Source organism: Poecile atricapillus, chromosome 25 (genome assembly GCF_030490865.1).
Source record: "Poecile atricapillus isolate bPoeAtr1 chromosome 25, bPoeAtr1.hap1, whole genome shotgun sequence".
In the NCBI taxonomy this organism is placed as follows: Eukaryota; Metazoa; Chordata; class Aves; order Passeriformes; family Paridae; genus Poecile; species Poecile atricapillus.
In genome coordinates this window covers 4291923-4315137 of record NC_081273.1, presented here as the reverse complement: position 1 = coordinate 4315137, position 23215 = coordinate 4291923, and the positions used below count along the sequence as shown (strand labels likewise).

General features: G+C 47.6%; 1 long non-coding RNA gene across 1 annotated transcript in view; it reads right to left on the bottom strand.

Annotated features, from left to right (window-relative positions):
• The window catches only part of LOC131588375 (uncharacterized), a 30795-nt gene extending 9857 nt beyond the window's left edge, over nucleotides 1–20938 (bottom strand). The window contains exons 1-2 of the long non-coding RNA XR_009279572.1: nucleotides 20825–20938; nucleotides 392–453 (exon numbers count right to left, since the gene is read on the bottom strand). This is a non-coding gene — a long non-coding RNA (uncharacterized LOC131588375). The remainder of the gene's footprint in view (nucleotides 1–391; nucleotides 454–20824) is intronic.
• Nucleotides 20939–23215: the final 2277 nt, after the last annotated feature.

Genomic DNA, 23215 nt, shown 5'->3' with positions numbered 1-23215 from the left:
AACTCGAATCCCTTCAAATGTACCCATGCAGCAACAAATAAAATAAAAATTAATAAGTGGCTCAGATAAAGGCTTTCCATCTCAAGGCAGAGGAAAGTATTAGCTAATTAATCATCAAGTTGGCATTAACTTATCTTTTGGCACCCCCAAGAAAATGTAAATCTGAAACGAGTTGGGGGTGGTGGTTTGTGGAAACAAAGGAATAAGAAGCCAACAATAGTTTTGGAAATGGATGACAAAATCCAAATGTTCTGCCTGACTGCTGCTAAATTAAGCTCTGTGTTATCAGTGCAAAGATTAGGGAAAGAGAGATTTTCCTCTGAACCTTAAGTCACACTTTGGAGCTGCACAGGACACGGCAGCAGGAGCGGAGACAAGAGGATTCACTCACCCTGAAAATGAGTGGAAATAAAAGAGGATCTGCTCAGTTCTTGGTTTGCCCCAAACACGGTTCTGTGGAGGAAAAGAGGAAAGAAGGGAGTTAATTTTTTGTGTAGGAGATGAAGAAGTGATGGCCACCCTCCCTCCCATCCCAGGCTCCATCCAACCCACCTTTGCCTTCAGCCTTTTTTGCCCTTTTTGCCCAAACTGCCCTTTTTCCCCCCACTTTTAAGTGGGAAAGGTTCCAGTGCGATCCTACCTTGAGCCAAACGCTGTTCTGGGAATTATTTCAGTGCTAAAACAATGAGGAAAATTTGTTCTCCCACCTTTCACCAGAGGCTCCCAGCTGCTGACCAAAGATGGAACATCATCAGATGGAATTGTGTTTTCTCCAATTGATTTTTTTTTTTTTTTGGCTTCCTTTGAGCAAAACTTCCCCTTTTCAGGGCGAGGTCAGCTCCACAAACACAGCGCAGCCCTCGATGGATGCACCAATTACTGCTTTGTCAAATTCTGCTCGAATTAAAACCATCCCAGCTGGCACTTTTACCCCAAACCCAGACGAGAAGCAGCGAGGGAAATGATTCCACACGTTCCTTCCTAAACTCCAATTAATAAATATTCAGCTCAGCTCCAGTGGCAAAACGTTTTGCAACCACCTGTGGGTGTTTAATGGGATCAAAGGAGCTGCATTCCTTCCTGCCCAGGCACAGATCCCTTCCCTGCCTGCTGCAGGAGGCAGAGGGATGGTTGGGCACGTTGCTCCTCCAAAAAGCCATTTTATTCCCAAAGGACTGGGAATAAGGGAAGGTGGAAAGGTTCCCTCGAAGTATTTTTGCCTTTAATTCAATATATCCTAACCAACACTGGCCTCCAACAACCTCCCAGGAGTCATCCAAGTCTGTGCACCAGAAGGGGTGAAGGCACCTGGCACAGGGCAGCTCCAGGAAATCATAATATTCCACAAATCCTGCTTCAATACCCCCAAAAATCAATATATTCCTAATCAATGAGCCTGCTCAGGCACAGCAGAGAGCCCACAGAGCCTCTGCAATCCATCCAAACCCAAACTTACTCCTTCCTAACACTCTCTTCCCTTCTGTTCTCTTTCTGCCCCCAAAATGACGCGAAATCCAACAATTCACCATGTGCTGATCAAATGCACAAAAAGTCACCAGGACCTGCCTTTAGCTGCATCAAAGTCCAGCAGGGGCTGCATTTTCTCCCCCAACTCATCCCACCCCAAAGAGTTACAAACACGTCAAAGGGAGGTAAAAGGCTTTTGGATTCCTACAGAAAGAGAAGATGCAGCTTTAGGTGTTGCAGGATTATTTTTTTTTCCCGCTAAATCATTCATCCATTAATTTCAAGAATGAAGTCAAGATTTTTTTTTTTCCCTTTTTCCCCTTCTTTTCTTTTTTTTTTTCTTTTTTTTTTATTTTTTTTTTTTTTTTGTGAACGTGGCTGGTTATTTGACGAGTGAAGCATTAGATTTGCGAGTTGTTCTTGCAAGCCAAAACACGCTCCCTTTTCATTCATAACACTGAGCTGCTCGGCGTTAAACAGCCGATTATCATGAATGAAGTGGGTGTAACTTCCTTGAAATCCTCCAAAGACCTGTCAAAGCACAGCTACCGCAGCTCGCTTTTCTCCTTCAAGCACACACATCATCGCTTTAATTGTTCCCGATCCCCCCAATGCGCTCCGCTCAAAGCCAGCCTTGGGTTGGGGTTTTTTGGGGGGATGAAGAAGAAGGGGAAGGGTGGGGAATGGTGCCTCGGGATAGGAGAGGGAAAGTGAGGCTGTGTCTCCACCGTCCCATTTGGATTTTCGTGTGGGGATCTAAATTAGGCTTCATCCGTTTAAAAGTGTGGCAGACAAAACCTTACAAATCAAAGCCCCGGCCTGTTTTGCATGGATAATCAAGAGCCTCTGGCTCTCCTATGAGGAAACATTTAACCCTGAAGAGAAGAGGACTTGTGGTTAAAGGAAAATTTAAATTTGGCTCCAGCTCTGCCATTCTCCACCTCCTTCCCAAGATTTTTTTTGCCCCAGCGTTGCCACTTTGCTGCTGTTTGCAAACTGGGATGGTCTTTGAGCCGAGCGGCTGAAAAACCGCTCTGATAAACACACATTCCATCGAGGAACTGGTTTAATCACAGATCTTTCCAAGGATGACCATTATCCCAGAGAAAGACCTGCAGCATCTCAGCCATTCCTCTTATCCCACTTCAGGATACCGATCTTGGCCAGCAATAAATTGTGATCTCACCGCTGACCCACCAAATATTTCATCCTCTTGCCTAAACACTTTTACAGCCTGGAAAGCTACAAAAAAACCACTAAAACAACCCCAAACCCACAAGGATTAACACACTTAACAAGGTTTAGTCTCAAGAAACACTGGGGAAAGTGAAACCAGGGAAAAATATTAAAATTTTCATATTTCAGCTCAGATTCTCGGCTAAATCTCATTATCTCGCCCACAACCAAAACATCAACAACAGATCTTGATGGTGCTTTCACGACAACAGCTTTTTCACATCCCTTAACAGCTCTAACACTAACAAAGGCTGATGTTTGGGGGAAAAAAACCCATAAATATTTGTCCAGCAATTTGGAAAACTCCAAACTCGCAATGCATTCATCCCAGTCCGGAGACAGCAGCGCTTCCCACCTGCTCCCGATTTTTATCACAAAGGGGTGATGCCCACCTGGGAGCATCCACTGGACACTGGATCCCACCCAAAATTCCAGGGAAAATACCGGATCCTCCAACTCCATCTTATAAAAATGCACATCTCTCCCTTATCAGCAAAGGGAAATCACAAATCCCGAGGGATTTCCCTGCTCCCATGGAAGCCAGAGGGAATTTTGACACTGGTTTCAAACGCAGCAAGAGCTGGCTGACACACGAGCAGATCTGACAGGTTGCATTTCCATTCTGCTGACTCTGATGGGCACGAGGATTCACTCCTGTTTATCTTTGGCTGATACTCAGCTCTGGTTCCAGCTGCCTCTGTGGCTGCATTGCTGTGAAATGCATTGCTGTGAAATGCATGGCTCGCTCTGACTCACCCTGCAAAGGACACGTTTGTAAACTGACCCACCAGTGACAAAATCCTCTCTTTCTTCACTTGGAGGAGGCGAGATGAGGCATAGGTTCCTCGTCTGATTCATTTCCTGGGGAAATTTTTACTCCCTGCATCCTTTTTTCAGTCCTTATTCAGGCAGCGAGTAGTGAAGTGATTAATACAAAATCCATGCTTGACACAGAGTAGAAGGATTCATTCAAATTCTTTTAAAATCAGTGCTTAATTAATCGCTTAGAAAAACAACCCATTGCCAAAAATGTGGGGGGTTGGTTTTGCTTTTTTTTTTTCCCCTTTCCTTTCCTTTTTTTTTTTTTTTTTTCCAGTTGAGAAAGCTTTTTCAGTTAAGAAACTAATTACAGGCAACGGCACACAGCAAAATGCATGAAGGACAAAACCTGGCACCTTTTTGATATTCAGCCCCTCGGAAGGAAGAAATAGGAACCTGGACAGAGCTCCAGGGCAGCTCCAGCTCTGCTGCTTCTCCACTTCCATCCAGCCCTGATCCTTCCTCCCAGCCCTGCAAAAATCCTGTGAGGATCAGGCACGACCACAGTGAACAGGAAATTCAAACTGCCAGAAATAAAAGCTAAGGCAAAGAGAGCCCTGTGGAAACTGCTGTAAGTTTCTTGACAATTTTTTATCTCCCTGATTATTCATACCAAGGCAGTACTAACCAAGTCCAGATCGGGATGGGGATGGGAACAATCCCTGGGGCTTGCAAGGCTCTGCAGGGCTTGGCATTCGGGATCAGCCTCATTTCTCCATCCTGCCAAGGTGGACAAGCTTAGCCTACAAGGTTCAGGAGAAAAACGAGCGTGTCCTTTCCCTTCATTTCTTCTCTCTGTCCCTCTCCCTCTCTCCACATTCTTCTCCTCTCGCCTTTTTCACGGCGAGCACTGAATGATGGGATTTTTGACATCAGAGGAAAGTCATCCCTTCTCCACTCCCCCAGCTCCTGGCCGTTTCCTCCTCAGCCTCTCTGCTCGTTCGTGTGCTCCATCCTCACTCACAGCCCGGGATCAGCTGATCCTCCACGGCAGCACCTCCCTGAGCATCCCAAATCCTGCCTGAGCACCACAGCATCTCCCTGAGCATCCCAAATCCTGCCTGAACACCACAGCATCTCCCTGAGCATCCCAAATCCTGCCTGAACACCACAGCATCTCCCTGAGCATCCCAAATCCTGCCTGAGCACCACAGCATCTCTCTGAGCATCCCAAATCCTGCCTGAGCACCACAGCATCTCCCTGAGCATCCCAAATCCTGCCTGAACACCCCCACAGCATCTCCCTGAGCATCCCAAATCCTGCCTGAGCACCCCCACAGCATCTCCCTGAGCATCCCAAATCCTGCCTGAGCACCACAGCATCTCCCTGAGCATCCCAAATCCTGCCCAGACACCACAGCATCTCCCTGAGCATCCCAAATCCTGCCCAAGCACCACAGCATCTCCCTGAGCATCCCAAATCCTGCCCGAGCACCACAGCACCTCCCTGAGCATCCCAAATCCTGCCTGAGCACCACAGCATCTCCCTGAGCATCCCAAATCCTGACCGAGCACCACACTGAGCATCCTAAATCCTGCCCGAGCACCCCCACAGCATCTCCCTGAGCATCCCAAATCCTGCCTGAGCACCACAGCATCTCCCTGAGCATCCCAAATCCTGCCTGAGCACCACAGCATCTCCCTGAGCATCCCAAATCCTGCCCAGGCACTCCAGACTGACTGATCCACTCTCCCTGGCAGCCCCGCTCCCAAGCAGCCTTCAAAGCTCGTCCTGGCTGCTCCGGAGCTGGCAGCCACTATAGCAAAGTCATTGTTTAGGCAAGGTAAAGTGACCTCTGTTTACTCGGACAGCTCAGCCGCCTGCAGGGAATAACTGGCTCGGAGATAAGTGAAAATGTGGCTGGGAAAGCTTCGCGTTCTCTGCCACAATGAGCTGAATGTTCGGGCAGTTCATGCCCTCTCTCCTGCAGTTTCTCCAGCCCTTTGATTTATTATCTGCAGCCAGACAGCCAATGACCCCATCCCGCCGCAGCGAGCCAAGGACAGATGAGAGACTTGTTCAGCTCAGCGTATTTTCTGATCCCAATAAATACCCCGTTAATTATCATAAGCTGCCAGGCACCTGCCATAAGTTGTTTATTAAAGAATAGCATTAACCAAATCGGGCCTTTTTTTTGGTTTGTTTTTTTTTTTTTTTTTTTTTTTCCACCACGCATTTCCTCCTCCAGTAAGGCCAGTGAGTTCCAGCTGGACCCGGGGAATGGTGAGCAGGGCTCGGCAGGGTCAGGAGCGGAGCGCAGGAACCGCGGCCGCGGTGACTCAGGAGCGGCTCTGAGTCACGGAGCTGCTCCGGCTTCCTCCGTGCTCCGGGGGGGTGGAGGTCGGAATTTCCTGCTGGCCCTTGGCCTTGTAAATCACCACGTCCTGTTGGAGCAGCGCTGCTGGAAGGTCAGGGAGCGGGAGAGCTGCGGCTGCTGCCCAGTCCACCTGCTCGGGAGAGGAGAGGTGGGAACGCGCTCCCGGTACCGCGGCAGCGCCCCGGCTCTTCTTGCTCCGCACAAAATTCATAATTCAGTGTGCCCGGACACCTTCAGATTCCTGACAACCTCACTGGAGCCACACATTGCCCGTCCAGCAACGCACAGACCCAAATCTCCTCCTACATGAAGCGACAGAGCCCCAGGTGATTTCTCTGCCTTCCTTCAAGACAATCCCGAAAATGAGGAGCCCTAAAAGCCAGCGTGGCATCAATTACACATATGGATTTCAAGGTGAAAACCAAAATGTTGGGTGGAGGTCCTGGGATAAATCCAACCCTGGGAAAGTCTTCTCAGCTGAATTTAATTTGAGTTGTGGCTGGAAAGATTTCACTGTCCCAAAGAACTCATGGATGAGCGGTGCCACAATGAGCGAGAAAAGCCAGTGGGTAACTGAGACAATGGACCACGGATAATCAGGAAGGGAATGAAGCTTTCTAGCCATGTGAAGATCACCTTGCAGAGCAAACCCAACTGGCCAAAACCAGTGTTTGAGGTAGGAGGCTGAATGCTGAAAAGGAAAAGAAGGATGCTGATGGTGCTGAGCAGAATTCCTGGTCATCCCCCAGGGATGGTGACAAGTTTATTTTACACCAAAAGCATGTCCAGGAGGGAGAACAAGCTCAGCACACCTTGGCTTTTCTTCCTTCAGACTCCACAAAAAGACAGATTTACTCCCAGGCTCACCTGGCCATGTTGAACAGCTTTAATCACTCCACTCAGAGGAATTGTTAAATATTACACAGTGACAAAGAATCTTACACAGCAACATAACAGCCCCTACCACCACGGGGTTATAATCCCTTGCCAACAAGTGGGTGGGACTTTTAAACCTTTATTTTCAGCCCTGCACCTTCACACTGCTTTCATTTCATCCCTTCTAGCTGAATTTGCTTTAATTATTCAAGGAAAATTGTCCCAGTGTCCAGCCAATGGAGACACAGAGATCCCCAGCCCAGCCCAGGACTGCTAAAAGCATTTGTGACACTGATACTGCCTGGGGAGTTTGTGGATGGTCAGACCTGAATGGATTTTGACACATCCTAAAAATATTATGGTTTTTGAGAGAGATCAGCTGGTTCCCATCAGACTTTCACATCTTATCTGGGAGATGATGGCTCTTGGAGCATATTTTGGAGCATAGCATTATCCAAGGGCATCAAAGACTTGTACAAAACATTTCCATGAGAAATACAGACAGGTAGAACCACAAGGAGATTAAACCTGAGTAGGTTTTGACCAAAACCAAGACACTCATCTTTATCAGCCAAAGGCAATTCCCCCCTGCAGGCGCTCCTGAAGGACAGTGGGTGGATTTCCATCACTCAACGTTTCAAAATCAAGGCTGGGTATTTTTCATCCAGCCAGGGAAGTCTATTGGCCAGCAGTGCCCAGAAGGTCGGAGCAGGCTGTGCTGAGGATCCTGGCTGGCTCCAGGACCTCCCCAGAGCTCACCTACAGCAGCACTTGTTGTTCACAGCCAGCCTGTTTCCCCACGGATGACCAGACCTGACCCTGCTTAGATTACAGAAGTTAAAGGGTCCAGAAGTGAGGAAAACAGGAAATCCAAACAGTGAAAATCTCAGCAATAACGTTTCCTAACAAAGACCTTCAGATCTCGCTCCGGGCCAGCAGCTGTGTCTTGGTGACGTCCAGAAAGGGCCATGTTCAGCCTGGTCTTTCTGCCATTTCTTTTTACCCTGTTTATTTTTCTATACTGTGACATTTTCCTCCTTTTTTTAAAGGTTTGGTCATAAACCAGGGCTCTAATCCAGACCTAAGAAAACAGACATGAATGCACGTACCCCATGTGCTTCCATGGCATGGAATTTTCCCTACAGAAAATCGAGCCTGTGCACCACTTAAATCCCCTTTTGGGGCCACAAAATTGGGATTGGATCCTTCAGGAATCTGAAATGAGATGATCCACAGCTTAATTTATTGCACCACAACCTCCAGGGCTGCAAAGCAACTCCAAACATGATCCTGGTGAGGAATTATGAGCTTCATTTTGAAGAATAATATCATGTTTGTTTGTTTTGGTGCTTCTGCATTTTCGACCTCGCCCAAATCTCCTGACCAAATATTCTGTACAAGTTTGGCTGTGGTACAGCTGTGGGCCAAATCTGTGGGTGGCACAAATTGGCATCACTCCTGTGCCACTGGGTCATCAGTGAAGAACCTGTCTTGGTTCTTCCCAGAGCCCGTTGTGGGAATTTCAAGAGACTGGAGAGGAATTTTTAAGGTCTGGTTGTTTTGTGTTCAAATCTTAAGTTTCCTGCCGGGTGGTTTTGGGGGTGAAATGAGCCTTTTCCTCCCCGGCAGGGCAGGGTTTTTGCCATTACACTGCCATCTAGTGCTGCGAGCTCGCAAGGGAAAAGAGCCCAGAGCTGGAGGGGCCACCACCAGCAAGAGCCAAGCTCGGAAAAGGGGGTCCAGCAGCAATTGAAACCCAATTAAATAAACACAATCACCAAGTGCACAGCCAGTGGTGGCCCTCAGCCATGGTAAAATAACGAAACACTTCCAACAGAAGGAATTGCATAGAAGCTCTTCCATTATCCAGTTGTTCTCCATGCCTGGGGACATTCATTTGGAACAAAAAGTCTCCAAATCCAGCTGCTCACCTGGTACCAGGTGTTCTTCCTGCCACCAAGAAAAAGGATTTTTTTCATGAGAAGAACCCTCCTGAAACCCCTGAATGCTTCCAGCCATGTATTTTCCAGCTTTCCTGGATCTCCTCCTCAGCCCAACTCCCTCCTGCCTTCAGCTCAGTTGTATCACAACATCTGGGCCAAATTTATTCTCTTTGTAATTGATTTCAGTGGTTTCCACCATGGGCTTTTTGCAGTCCCTCTCCACAGCCATCAGTGTGATCAGCATCCAGAAAGGATTTTCTAAACCAGCACTTCACAGCACTCAAAACCCTCCCCACGCTCAAGGACCGGGCAGCAAAGTTCAAACTCAACATCTGAGCACTCCCAGAGTGACCTTTACGAGTTAAAAAACCTCAATCCTGAGGTTTTACTCACGCAGAGGATATTTGTCCTCAGTGGAATGTGTGTCAGAGGGCGTGAAAGTGAGAGTGTCTTGAGGTTACTGATTGTTCAGCCTCATAGTGGATGAATCATATGATAACACCACAGCAACATCCTGCAGCATTGTCGGGAGCCTCTATTTCTGGCACCGTGTCCCTGCTCTGCCTCGTGAGCAAATGTTATTTGTGCTCTGCCACAGAAAACCCAAACCAGGCATGCTGGACGCTCCTCCTGCAGGCACCAGCCCAAATCCCAAGCGCCTCACTGAGCCTCCAGACACCCTCTGGGGTGATGGGTGGTGCTAACGGGGCTGGGATGGGGACCTGAGGAACAATATTTGTGTTTCCTTGGCCACAGCTGAGCTCAGTGGGAATATCAGGGATCTTGGGAGGCACTGGGTGCTGAGGGAACGAGCTCAGCAGTGCAGGTCAGATTTATCTTTGCCCGTTTTCCCTTCTGGATGACCACGAGAAAATAATTTCAGCTTTTTTCCCTCCTTTTTGTCTCTCCAGAGCCGCAATCCACGGCTCTGCTGCTCTTTGAGCACACTCAACTTCCTTTGCCAACCTAAACAGGGAATGAAGATCTTTTAGGTCTTTTCCAGCCCAAACCACTCCACGATTCCACCTGTGGGAAGCCAAACACGGCGTGGCACAGCAAAGCGGATTTTGGGATTGCAGGAAAAAAAAAGACCAAGGATCTGCAGGATGAAAATCCAGCTGGGATCCCAGGTTGGAATTTCAAGCACACATTTCCAGCTCCTAAACACCACAGGTGGGGCTCCAGGGGTACAGACATGAGATCTGGCTGCTTTGGGGTGCAGATCCAGCTGCTCCATGCATCCCTTCCTTGGGAAAGGTTTGCTGTAGGAATTCTTGGAATTGCCACACTTAGGGCAGAGGCCCTTCCCGAGGTGATGGCAGGATTTTGGCCTCTGGTTTGGGATTCTGGTCCCAAAACATCAACAAATGGAGCTCATATTTCAGCCATAATCCCACAAGATTCCAGGGAACCGTGATGGAAACACCCTGGGAAAAATCAGGATAAGGGTGCAACAACATTTTTGTGGGGAATGACACCAGGAAAAACCTTTATATCCTGTAAAACTCCATTAAAAAATTTTCAAACAAATGTTTTATCTCTCATTAGAAATTACTTTTTGTGTTTTACTTCTGCGTAGTTTTCATATTTTTTCATATATTAAAGAAAAATCCAATGTCAACACAGAACCCTTTTAATCCATCCCTTGTGAATATACATTGCCTTTTAAAAACTGTCAATATTTTGATGAAATGGCAAATTCTGATCAAATCTATTTTTTCAGGAAGAGGAAAACCTTCCTTCAGAGAAAGTCTGGGCCTGTTTCTGAAAAGAGCTAAATTTGAAATATTTTGCAGGAATTATCTTCTGTTTAACTCTAAAACCAACAAATTTCTCAAACACCACTAAATGATCACCATTATTTTTTTTCCATCTCCACTGGAAACACTTGCAGGGTTTCAAGCACTACTTGCAGTAGGAATTTCCAGGATATTCCCCCTAATAGGAAGGAGGTTTTTTAAAAATCTAGGGGATTAGCCACACATCTTCCATTAAAACTAAAGCACCCTTGACTGCTTTACAATCTCATGAGATTAATTTGAAGAAAATCTATTTAAAATGAATGTAAAAGTGGGCCAATATTAAAATGTGGGAGCTGAATCCCTTTTCAGTGCAGTGAGATCGGATGGGAATTTCCACACGTGCAGCACCCTAAAGGTGCTGCTCTGGATTCTGAACAGAATTAAAATGATTCCATTTTAATTGAAATCATTTAGCTCCACGTCAAACGCTGAAACCAAAACCATCCCCAAAAAGAAAAAAAAAATTGGTTTAAAGTCAAACAAGCAAATGAGGACGTCAGCAAGGGAAAGCAGAGACTCTTTATGAGGTCATGTTTACTATTTTGGCTTCGAATCTTTGGATCATTTGATCCCATTTTTCTGCTTTCACATCCCAAACCTTAACCCGGCTCTGACACAAGCCCAGAGTCCAACACGACCCCAAAATCCAGCAGCACCTCCTTGGCTTCCAGCACCCCCCTGAGCATTCCTTGCTCCGAAGAGAGGAAAAAAAAAAAAATCCTGTCAAATTCAAAAAATATCTTCAGTGCTGCCTCCTCCTCATTTCCTGACTGCAGGCAGAGCGGAAATAGCTACATTTCCTGAGCAGGGCTGTTCTCCAGGGCATGGCAGGCTGTCTGTCTGTCTGTCTGTCTGTCTGTCTGTCTGTCTGCAGCAGCAGGGGCTGGGGCTGGGCTGGGCTCAGGAGAATCCCTGCGTTTCCAGAGGAGCTGGGATAAAGGCACTGAGGTGCAAGGGATACCCAGGGTGCTGAGGAGGCAGGAAAGGGAGGGGATGGGAGGATAAAAATGTGTTTGAAAGGGGAAAATAGGGGAGAGAGAGTGAGACAGAGGAGAGTTACCAACACCCAAACTGCAAAGCCCCCCAGATTTGTCTGTGCTCTGTATATCCTTAGGCTACACTCCAGATAAAGGGAATCTCTTTGGTCCTAATTCCTTTGAAGGTTTATAGATCCTTATTCCATATTCTGTATTTAGGGAACCTATTTGGCCCCAATTCCTCTGACAGGGGTGTTTATATAACCTTATTCTTTATCTTTATTCCATATTCTGTATGTAGGGGATCCATTTGGTCCCAGCTCCTCTGAATGGGGTGTTCATATTATTCCATACCCTTAGTCTGTCTTCTTTACACAGGAAATCTTTGTGGTCCCAATTCTTCTGAAGGGGGTACAGGTACATCCTTATTCTATACCTTGATTCCAAATTTTGGATATAGGGAATCTATTTTGCCTCAATTTCTCTGAAGGGGGTGTTTATATACCCCCTATATATTTTATATATAGGTGTTTATATGATATGTTTTATTTTATATCCTTATATTCTTTATGTAGGGAACTATTTGGTCCCAATTCCTTTGAGGGAGCTGTTTACATACCCTTATTTTATATCTTTTGTCTATATTCCATATATAGGAATCCATTTTGGCCAATTCCTTTGAAAATAGTGTTTCTATATCCTTATTCTACATCTTTATTCCATATTCTGTATATTGGGAACCCATTTGGCCCCAATTCCTTTGAGAGGGGTGTTTATACATCCTCATTTTTTATCTTTATTCCACATTCTGTATATAGAGAATCCATTTGGTCCAAATTCCTTTGAAAAGGGATGTTCATACACCCTTATTTTATATCCTTATTCTAAATTCTTTATTTAGGGAATCTTTTTGATCCCAATTCCTCTGAAGGGGGTGTTTCCATACCCTTATTCCAATTCTGTATTTAGGGAATCCATTTGCTCTCAACTCCTTTGAAGGGAGATTGTTTTCCTGCAAACCTCAGTCACATTCAACAACAAAAAAGCAATTTATAAAGACAACATAAAAGCTTGGTTGTAGCAGGATGGGAAAGGATTTAATAGCCCAGAGGGAGGGGGGAAGATGGATGAACCCAGATAACTCCTGAGAAACTCTGCAAAGAGCAAGGCACAATCCAATAAAGCCCGCAGGGAGAGCCTGATCTTCCCTCCCCTCATTGGAAATCCATCCTGCCTCGGCTCCTCGTGGCCAGGAGAGTCTCTGATTATCCAGGGGAGTGTCCAAAAGAGCCCAAACACCTTTCAGGGAGTGATCCTGCTCTGCTCTACTCAACAGCATTTGGGGTTTTTTTCCCTACTTTATTGTTGCAATGTCTACAGAAAAAGGGGCCGAGAGCTTGAACCTGATTCATCTTTCAGCTGTAATCTCCCAAAAACTGGGTCCTAAAGGTTGGGTTTCCCAAAAGTTGAGTCCTAAAAGCTGGGTTTCCCAAAATTTGGGTTTCCCAAAAGTTGAGTCCTAAGAGCTGGGTTTCTCAAAAGTTTGGTTTCCCAAAAGTTGGGTTGCCCAAAAGTTGGGTTTTCTAAAAGTTGAGTCCTAAAAGTTGGGTTTCCCAAAAGTCTGGTTTCCCAAAAGCTGGGTCCTAAAAGTTGAGTTTTCTAAAAGTTGAGTCCCAAAAGTTGGGCTTCCCAAAAGGGGATTTTCCATTCTCAACTCTTTGTTTTGGTGCTTTAAATCCCAAATAATGAGATTTAGGCAGACCTTGGGGTAAATCAACCAACCCTAAAGTAGAGGAAATGATGGACACTTCCAGTCTCAACCCTGGATTTTAAATTATTTAAATTAGCCAAGAAAATCTCATTCACAGACGCAGTTTGAGGAAAAATAATAAAAAATTACAGGTATAAGAGCCTAACTTCTATTCTAATTAAGAAATAATCTCCAAAAATGGCCCTCAGTGACCTGAGGTCACCCCATGGCTTTGCCTGGTGGGAAACTGGTTTGGACTTGAGCCCTGCATCATCTCTCAGAGAGGATGCCAGCTGAAAAAACTGATAAAAAAGAAGTTTACTTGCTGAAAACATCACCTCAACCCAACCAGCATCAAACCCAATCAATCTGCTGAGCTGCCCCATTTTTCACCCACAAAACATCTTTGCTGTGGTAATTATCAATCACCCTTCTGCAGAAAGGTTCCTCCAATGTTTTTTTTTTTTAACTACTCAATCCTTGGAGAGACAGATGAATTTTAATGATTTAGATTATTAACCTAAAGGTTGATCCAGACTGGGAGGAACAGAATAATTTGTTTAATCATTATTATTATTTATAATTATTTAACATAGGGGAGAAAAATATCACCTTAAATGTCATCATGATGCTTTTTTAATTGCCTCGGATGAAATTCAGAATAATCATTACTCTGTAAATGTATACAGATCTAATTTTAAATACCCTAAGATGCTGGATATTTCTATGGAAAATGCAGGGGATGCATATTCATTACCGAGGAGGGAATTGCAAAGACAGAAAAGAATTGATCAACCAGTTATTGAAAATTAATTCTTTTCCCAATTCACAGCTGGGCTGTTATTTGACATGAGGAAGAAAAAGAAGCTGAGCCAGGTAATTTTTCTTTTTCTCTCATTCCAGAACTTTAGGATGTGCCCTTTAGGAGGGAGGATGATTTGTGGATTCCTACAAACGTGCTTTTAATTTGTAATATTTGTATTGTGGACTTATCTGCACTAAGAGTGGTCACCCTGAGGGATGCCCAGCACAAGGAAAACTTCCATCTGTGAGGAATATTGGAGCCCAGCCCCACATGGGGTGTGCAAACACACAAAATTCAGTAATTTCAAAGGAATTATTGCTGCTTTAGTTTGGTCTGGTGTTTGTTGGGTTTGTTTTTTTTTTTAATTCATGCTGCTTCTTTTTGGAGATGAACAGCATAAAAAGAAATGTTTTGGGATGGAATAGATTTCCCAGAGCAGCTGTGGCTGCCCCATCCCTGGAAGTGTCCAGGGTCAGGATGGGGCAGCCTGGGGCTGTGGAAGGTGTCCCTGTCCCTGGCAGGGGTGGAAGGAGAAGAAATTTAATGTCCTGTCCAACCCAAACCGTTCTGGGGTTCAATGAAGGACAATCCTGTGCAGGACCAGCATCTCCAGGGAATGAACAGCAGAAAAATGGGATAAGGGGCTGCAATCCTTTCCTGTGCCCCTACAAACACTCCCTAAACCAGGTTCAGTCCAATGGAGTGAAATGGATTCATTGCTATCCAGAGGAGTGAAATGGGAGCTGGGCCCACCAGAGCCCATCCCCGCACGTTCTGGGAGTCTGGGATCAGTTGAAGAGCTCAATTTTCCAATAACACCCACCAGCACCGCCCAAGGGGCTGCAGGGATGTCCAGGGCACGATCCTGACAGGAAAACTGCACAGATAAACCAAAATCTGGAAAGAGAAAAGCCAAGGATCCCCCAGCCCAGTGCCAGGCAATGCAAAGCTCCTGAGTTTGCTGGACTTGCAGCAGGCAACCCTGCATTTCTCCCTGCTCACATTTGATTTTCCAAAGCCCTTAGCAGGTAACCCTGCATTTCTCCCTGCTCACATTTGATTTTCCAAAGCCCTTAGCAGGTAACCCTGCATTTCTCCCTGCTCACATTTGATTTTCCAAAGCCCTTAGCAGGTAACCCTGCATTTCTCCCTGCTCACATTTGATTTTCCAAAGCCCTTTGTCCCCCAGAGCTGAGTTAGGGCAAGGCCTGCTCGTTTCCCAGCCCGTCCCTGTGTCCGTGCTGGGGACAGGCCCCACGAGCCCGGGCTCAGGGAAACATTTAAACATTTGCATTTTCATTGGCACAGGTACAGCATTCAGAATTCTTTCAGGCCAGGCCAATTAAAACAAGCTGAAAACTGCTGAGTGAAGCAGTTTCAGGCAGGATCTGCTTACATTCCCCCTCAGAGAAAAGCGGGGGGCCCACTCGCTGTAACTCTCTCCCTCTCTGCACAGCGTGGGTTTTGCGCTTTTTTTCCCCTTTTTTTTTTTCCCTTTTCTTTTTAAGGTGGAATAACTTGTGCCCTTTACACAGGGCCTCTAAGAGATGGGTGGCAGGACTTGAGAATGTGGCTTCGTTTTCAAACCAGGCTGTAAAACCAAATCGAGGCATGGGAAATTTTTTTTTTAAAAAAATACAAGGGGGAAAAAAATAAAGAAAAAAACCACCAACCCCAAAATTGGTAACTCTGCACAGATTAACACACTTTACCTCCTTCACAAACCTTGCATGGTATTTTCTTAAAAAGGAATAAAGCCACATAATTAGCAATCAGTTGAAGCCTAAGGCTTTTCTGCCACCACAGAGACTATTCAATGCCTACTGGCTCCCCTAACACACTCCTATTACTCTTGGGTTTCATTTTGGACAGCCTCTTTCAAACCTCAGCTGTGTTGTAAATGCAAACTGACAGGTTAAAAGATACCATTTTTAAACCCCTGAGCAAATAAAAGAAAATAAAATTAAAAAGCCCGTCCTACCAGGGCTGCTTTATTTTACAGTGATAATCCTCCAGCGCTGCAAGAAGGTTGGAGGAATGATGAAGGGTCCCAGGGATGGAAGGATATGTGGTCCAAAGGGTCAGGATTCTGCATCCATTCTTTTATCCTGAAAAAACCCCTTTTATTGGCAGTGCCCTTTCCAGAGTGGCTCTTCCAAACCCCTGCATGCCAGGGCTGCCACAGAGAAAACACCTGCACATGCCCCTGCATCGATCCGGGGGGAAAATGGGCTAATCCAGCAGAACAAACCACGGCACAGGGATTTGCATTTGTTTTCATGGCTCTGAATGAGGCTGTGTCACTCCTGGGCTCGGGCTGAATGGGGGGGAATGTGTATTGCATGTAAAATTTGGGTCCGTTTGGGGTCGAGCTGTGGTTTCAAGCGGTGACAGAAGCCAGAGGGGTCCGAATCCAAATTTCTTTTCACCTTGATGAAGCAGCACTGGGCTCATACAAACACCAACAGTTCCCATCAATGCCTGAGCACCCAGAGCAACCAGAAACTAAATCATAAACCTGCCACGTCATCCCTCACCTAATTGTCACCAAGATGTTAATGAGAGGCACAGGAGGAACAAAACAGGTGACAGCTGGAGCGAACAGAAAGGATTTGAGACAGCAGAAACACCAGATTCCTTAGATCATCCCTGAGAGGAGACAATTCTCTTCTCTTTGCTTTCAGAGCCCTGCTCTAGGAACAAGCTGGCCCTAGGGACTGGGAAAGTAGGACATGAGGACTATTCTGGATCAAAATCCTTTTCTTTTTCAAAGGCTGCCGGTGCCCTGCTGAACGACCTCGAGCAGCTCAGCTCGTCACCTGCCACACAGGTGCCTACAAAGGCATTTATTGATTCCATCAGGGCAGACAAAGAACAGACAGCACCAATCCCTGAAGCACACAGAACGTGCCATGAGCATCCTGTGATCCCAGCTCTGCCTGCACAGAGAGCGTGGGGTTATTGATCTCTGAAAGGGTGAGTGGATCCCCAAATTTAATCATAGAGGGCAGTGTGTGACATTCACGTGGGGACTTTGATGCTGCAGTGTGAGGCACTTGAAAGGACACAGCTGATCACCTCCCCTTCCTGCCCTGCTCCACAGCCCCACCTCCTCTCTCAAACAACGCCTCCCATCCCTCTCATCCAGAAGCAATAATGTCTTTTATCTGTCAGAAATTTTTCCTGCTGTCTTCCCCTCACCGAGGAACCTCATTTAGTGTCCACCTGGATTCACCTCTCCACAGTAAAAAACAAACAATGAACAAAAAACATCCTGCAGGCAGAGATCTCCTCTCTGGGTGTAGGCAAGGATTGGACTGAGCAGGTGATGGTCAGTGGAAATCCAGGTAAAAAAGGAAAGAATAACAAGAAAATCTTTGCAATGGGCTACCTTGAGGTGGATCAAGGTTCCACCTACCTGGGACACTTTCTAGTGACATTTGCCAAGCTCATCCCCCAAGCTGGGATTCCCTCAGCCAAGCCCTACTAGGCAGCTTTTCCTCCTGGTCTTCAAGAGGGAATAAAAAAGAGGCAAAAAATAAAAGAGAGGATCAGGAAACACTCACTTGGCCACGTCCTGAGCAATTCCCAAGACGTGAGCGAGCCCAGGTTTCCTGCTGTCCCCTCAAAGATGGTATTTTCCACTCCCACCTTTCTCCCTCCTACTTATCTCCCTCCCCCTGGCCCCCTGAGCCTGCCTGAGTCCAGCAGTGCAGATTAGATGCCGAGCAATGCACGGAGCCCTGACTCCCCCAGACAGCCCAGAGAGATAAAAGCAGCCAAACACTGTCCAGAGACAGCGAGGGCAGAGCCGGGCTGCCAGCGGCTCCCTCTGGGTGATGTCTGGAACTGGGGACACTCCAGCAAGCTGTCCTGTGAGTCCTAGGAGCAGAAACACTTCTTTCTGCTCCCTGTGCTTAAATATTAATCAAATTTCCCAAAATATCCAATGGAAACCTTCTTTGAGCATCAAGGGGTGCAAAGGAGCAGCCACTGCCAACCTGCAGGAGCTTCACACACCTCAAATGAGCCAACAGCACCTCGTGGCATTATTAGGGTTCGTCCCATCTGTGTCCCCACAGCTGAACCCAAGAGCAGAGGCCCAGCAAAGCTGTCCCCTCTGTCCCTCTCTGGCTGTGCTGGCAGAGCTGGGGGTGGCACAGCGATATAAACACGAGTGACACGGCGGGGACGCGCTGGGCACCGCAGTGCCCGGGGGATTCTGTCACATTTGTCTTGGAGCCATCAGGCAGAGCACACAAAAGGACCATTCAGGGCAACCCAGCACCAGAAACAAAGCAGATGCTTCGGGGAAGTTTGCAAAGGCCCCGGCACAGAAGGTTGGCAAAGCTCCTCTCCCAAATCAGGGCCCATCTCCTTGGCAGCACCCAGAGCCCTGGAGCAGCCCCGTGCCAGTGGCACTGTTCGGAGGAAGGGCAGCCTGGGGGACAAAGCCTGGCAGGGAGCAGGGCTGCAGAACTAAACCAATGCCCAGAGGCCACCAGAGCTTTTAAACTCTTCCACCACGTTTGGCTGGTGAGGTCTATTTGGTGCTTTTGGTTTTTTTCCCCCCTCGCTGTTTTGGCAGATTAAGGAGTGGAAAGGGACAGCAAAACCTTCCATCTGACCTGCTGGGAGCTTTGCTCTTGGTGAAACACCCGAGAGGTCAAGGTGCAGAGAATGTGTATTAGAGGTGAGGTTTCAGAGGCTGCAGGGTGGCACTGAGTGGTTTTGAAGCTCTCCTAAAAGAGGATGCAATAAATCAGGTCTAAAACCAGGGACTGGTCCAAGCAAGGTCAGTTTTCTATCTGGAAAGCATAAGGGAAGATTCAAAAGCTTTAAATGAGGAAAAAAAAAAACAAACCAACCAACAAAAACCAGTTTGTAATGATCTTCCTACTTATTTAAAGACCAATCCAAGCTGCTTTTTTGCTCCTAGCTGGTATTTCAGGAATGAGCCTGACCAAAGGCACCTGGTCTGGTTTTACAGACGGAACCGCTTTTGGAAAGGAGTCAGATGGGATTTGGACAAAAACAACGGAGGCCCAGACACAGAGGCTGCCCTGGGAGAGCAGTACCAGCTGTCTGCTCAGCCTCAAACCTCTCATCATGTGCTTGCAGGGAAGGCAGGGGGACCTGTTAGGGGTGGCTCAGCTCCGTGCTCGGGGCCAGCGGGCGTCGGAGCGGCTCCATCGCCTCGGACGGAAAACCCTGGCTCCGGGGAAACTGCAGACTCTGAGCAGAGACTGTAAACAGCAGCATGGGCAAAGATGGATGTTGGAACTCGGGAGAGCAGCAGGAGGAAGCTTGGCAGGGCCTGGATGGCCAAAGCACCTGCTGGCCCTGAACTGGGAGGTTTGCAGTGTGTCCCAGTGGTGTCCAGTATAAACCAGCCCTGCCCTCACCACCAGCCTGGCACAGCCCCATCCAATGCTGCCATGTGCAGGATGGGGAACACAGCGATCCAGCACTGCCTCAAAGCAAAACAAATCCTGGAAAGAAACGTGTGAAAAACTACTGCAGGGCCCTCCTTGAACTCTTGAAACCCTCAGCCCTGCTCTCAGACAATCCAGCAGGATTTAGGAGCTGGCAGACTGCAATGCCTGCTCTCTGTGCATCAGTTCTGAGAGCCTGGGGTTCTCAGGGCTGTCCTTCATTGAATGCCAGGATGGTTTAGGTTGGAAGGAACCTTAAAACTCATCCAATTCCACCCCTAGGACACCTTCCACTGTCCCAGGTGGCTCCAAGACCCGTCCAGCCTGGCCTTGGGCACTTCCAGGGATCCAGGGGTTCTCTGGGCACCCTGTGCCAGGGTCTCCCCAGCCTCTGATCATCTCCCTAAAATCTCATCTAAACCTCTCCTCTTGTCATTTAAAATTAACAACATTTAGTTCTAAGATGAGCAGCACCTCCTGTTCATCACCCCATCCACTCTGGGAGCTTTGTGCAGTGAATTCACTCAGGCTCATGCACGGGAGGCTCTGATCTCCACACAGGGCCTCTTGCTGCTGCCACGAAGCAGGAAAATGCCAAACATGGCTCATACCAATCCCACCTCTCACTAATCTGTTTTGTCAGCTCATCAGAATCTTGAAAGCAACCTTTAAGTGCTGGGAGGCATCCTGGTTTCTAATTAGGCTCAGTCAGATTTTGTGGTTTAGTCAAGCCAACCTGGCTCACTGCTGCAGCTTCAAACATGTGCACTTGAAATCAGTTTTTCCACTCAGAAAAAGATAAGGTCCCCAGTTTCCTCCCCTCAGATAAGCTGAAGGAGAAAGGAACATGAAGTCATGTCCCTGCCAGCCCAAATCCGTGTGGTTCTGTGTCCCATCTCCACAGCCCCAGCTGTGCTTTACTGGCATCCAAAGCCAGAAATGGAAGCACAGGATACTCCAAGGGGTGGAGAATAAAAGAATCCAGGGATTTCCAAGCCATCAGAAAAGGTTTGATAAGCTACTGTTCACTGCCACTATTATTTGTATTTTCAGAAGTGTCACAGTGTTCTCAGCACTTTGTAAACAACAAGCCAGAACTCACAGATTTCTCCAACCAGCTACAAAATGCAAAAAAAGCAGAAAATACAGTACTGACTCGCTCTGCCTGATTATCAAGCACTTTCTGAAACTTTTCATCAGCCATTTGCTTCCTATAAGAAAAAAACCTGATCAAATACAATTTAGTGAATCATTTCAGCCTTGCAGCTATGTAATTCCTGATACCAGGGAATTTCCACTGTGCCATTTTGATCACCCTTAGAGCCATCTGCAGAGCCTGAGCGATCAGGGATGCTCCTCAGAGCTCTGGCAGCGAGTCCAGGGAGAAGGCACTGACCTGGTGTAGAGGTGCCACACAGAACTCGTGTTCCCTTGGAAAACATCTTGAACCTTGGTAATCCCTCCTTGGCAATCCCTCCTTGGCCATGGCACTCCCTTCCCATCCAGCTGCCAAAAGGAGATCTGAAATGAAAATAATTAACGTCAATCACTCATGGTTTTGTTGTTTGGTTGGGGTTTCTTTTTTGCCTGCTAAGCATCCAAACCCATATCTTAGATAAACAAACAAAACAAAGCGTTTGGCCCCAACCAAAGCCTGCCTCTGAACAAATCTGGGTAAGATCCCCGTGGCTGGGCTCTGCTGTGTGGAATCCTGTGAATTCATTCACCTCAGACGTGCTCATTATTCTGGTATCCAGACCCCAAACCCCGACTGTTCCCATGGACATGCCCTGAGGCTTGGACACATCTCACTTACCTTTAGGGGCTGCCTGAGGAAGCTGAAGGTGAGGGGCGTCCCCAGAGCCCTCCCACAATGACACAGGGCCTCCTCTGGAGGCTCCATCTCTCAGCATTAGCCACAGTGCCTCGGGGCAAGGCAAACCAACTGCTGGGAGCCAGCCAGATCCAGCTTTTCCTGTGCTCCCCCATCCTGGCTGCTCCTTGGCTCCCACCCAAGACTGATCCCAGCCAGGAGAGCCCCAGCCCAGCCCCAGCTGAGGGGGCACAGGGGGCTGCCATCCCATCTTCCCAAACTTCCAGCAATTCCAGGGAACTGCTGTCCATGCGGGGCTTAAGGGCAAGCCAGCACTAAAACCCACCAGGGTGAGAAGCTGCAGAGCTCTGCCTTGTCTTTGCAGCTCCAATTTTGCCGAAAGGGGATTAATTAATGAAGAGTGGACAAGCCCCCAGCGATTCCCTGGCAGCTCTGTCACTATGGAGATGCAGCACTCCAGGGCTGGTCCCACACGTTCTCCTGGCAGGAACCCACAGCGAGGCAGGATCCCACATCCCGCTCTGGTGGAGCTCCGCCAGGGTTACCCCGGAGCCACGGGGAGGAGAGAGCTCCATCCTGGCGTGCAGATGGTTCCCCCTCTCCTTTGGAGAGCCTGAATGACTTTGCAAACCTTTGATTCCTGATGTATTCACTTCAGGAGACACAAAAGTACAAAATCTCAGCATGGATTGACTCCCTCACTTGCTTTATTTAATTTTTTTTTATTTTCCTTCCCACACTCCCCCACCCCTTGTCTTTTCTTTCCTTTTCTTCTCTCCCTGGACAGTTTTATAATTTTGGCCCGTGGCCAGAAAGTCTGTCCTGATTAGACTGGGCTGGCTGTGAAACACCTGCAGCCCATTAGAGCAGGAGGAGGGGAAAAAATCTCTTGTCATAGGTGAAGTAATGACCACTTCTTCCTTTGTTTTAACACTAAAAGGACAGTCAGGAGGAGAACCAAAAAAACCACGGCTCTACCACCTCACCTGCCATTGACTGGTCTGAGCTGCAGCCACTGGGTCACTTTTGTCTGCAAGTGACTCCAATAATTCGTTGTCACTTCACCCCGGTGAGATTTACGGGTTATTAAATACAGCATGCACTTGCTGCACTTCAACTGTGCCCCCTGCACCTTATTTTGTGTCTTTGTGAGGAGCTGACCAGGAAGAAGCTTCCCTCTGGGCAGGTTACAACTGCATTGGCTTCTGGAATGTTCCTCCAGTGTCCCAGCTGGTGCTGCCTGCAGCCACTGCCAGGGCCAGCAGAGCCTCCAGAGTGGCAAAAGGCTCCAGGAGGGGACAGACATGAGTCCCATGGCCCCAGAAGGGTGACCAGGGCATTGCAGAGATGCAGAAGTGGCTCTCCAGGTACGGCTGAAGCTCCTGGCCCTGGCACAGCACAATATTTTTTATAATAAACACAGAAAGTGCCATGGTCGGGGTACACGGTGACACTTGGGGACAGTGAGAGGTGACAACTCCCAGCTCAGCTCAAAGCCCAGCTCACTGAACCCCTGCAGGACTCTCCACCTGCAGAGGAGCCCCACTTCTGATCCCAAAACCCTTCCAGAGGTGTGTTTGTGCATCAGGATGGCCATTCCTCCAAAGAGGGGCTTGGTGCCTGCTGAGATGTGGCAGCAAAGAGATCAAAACATCCCTCAGATCCCTCCTGTTCAACGGGACCACAACTAAAACACAGCTGGGCTGCAGGAAAGGACACAGTGAGACCCCAAAACACACCTGGGCTGCAGGGAAGGACACAGTGAGACCCCAAAACAGACCTGGGCTGACAGGAAGGTCACAGTGAGACCCCAAAACACACCTGGGCTGACAGGAAAGGTCACAGTGAGACCCCAAAACAGACCTGGGCTGACAGGAAGGTCACAGTGAGACCCCAAAACACACCTGGGCTGCAGGAAAGGTCACAGTGAGACCCCAAAACACACCTGGGCTG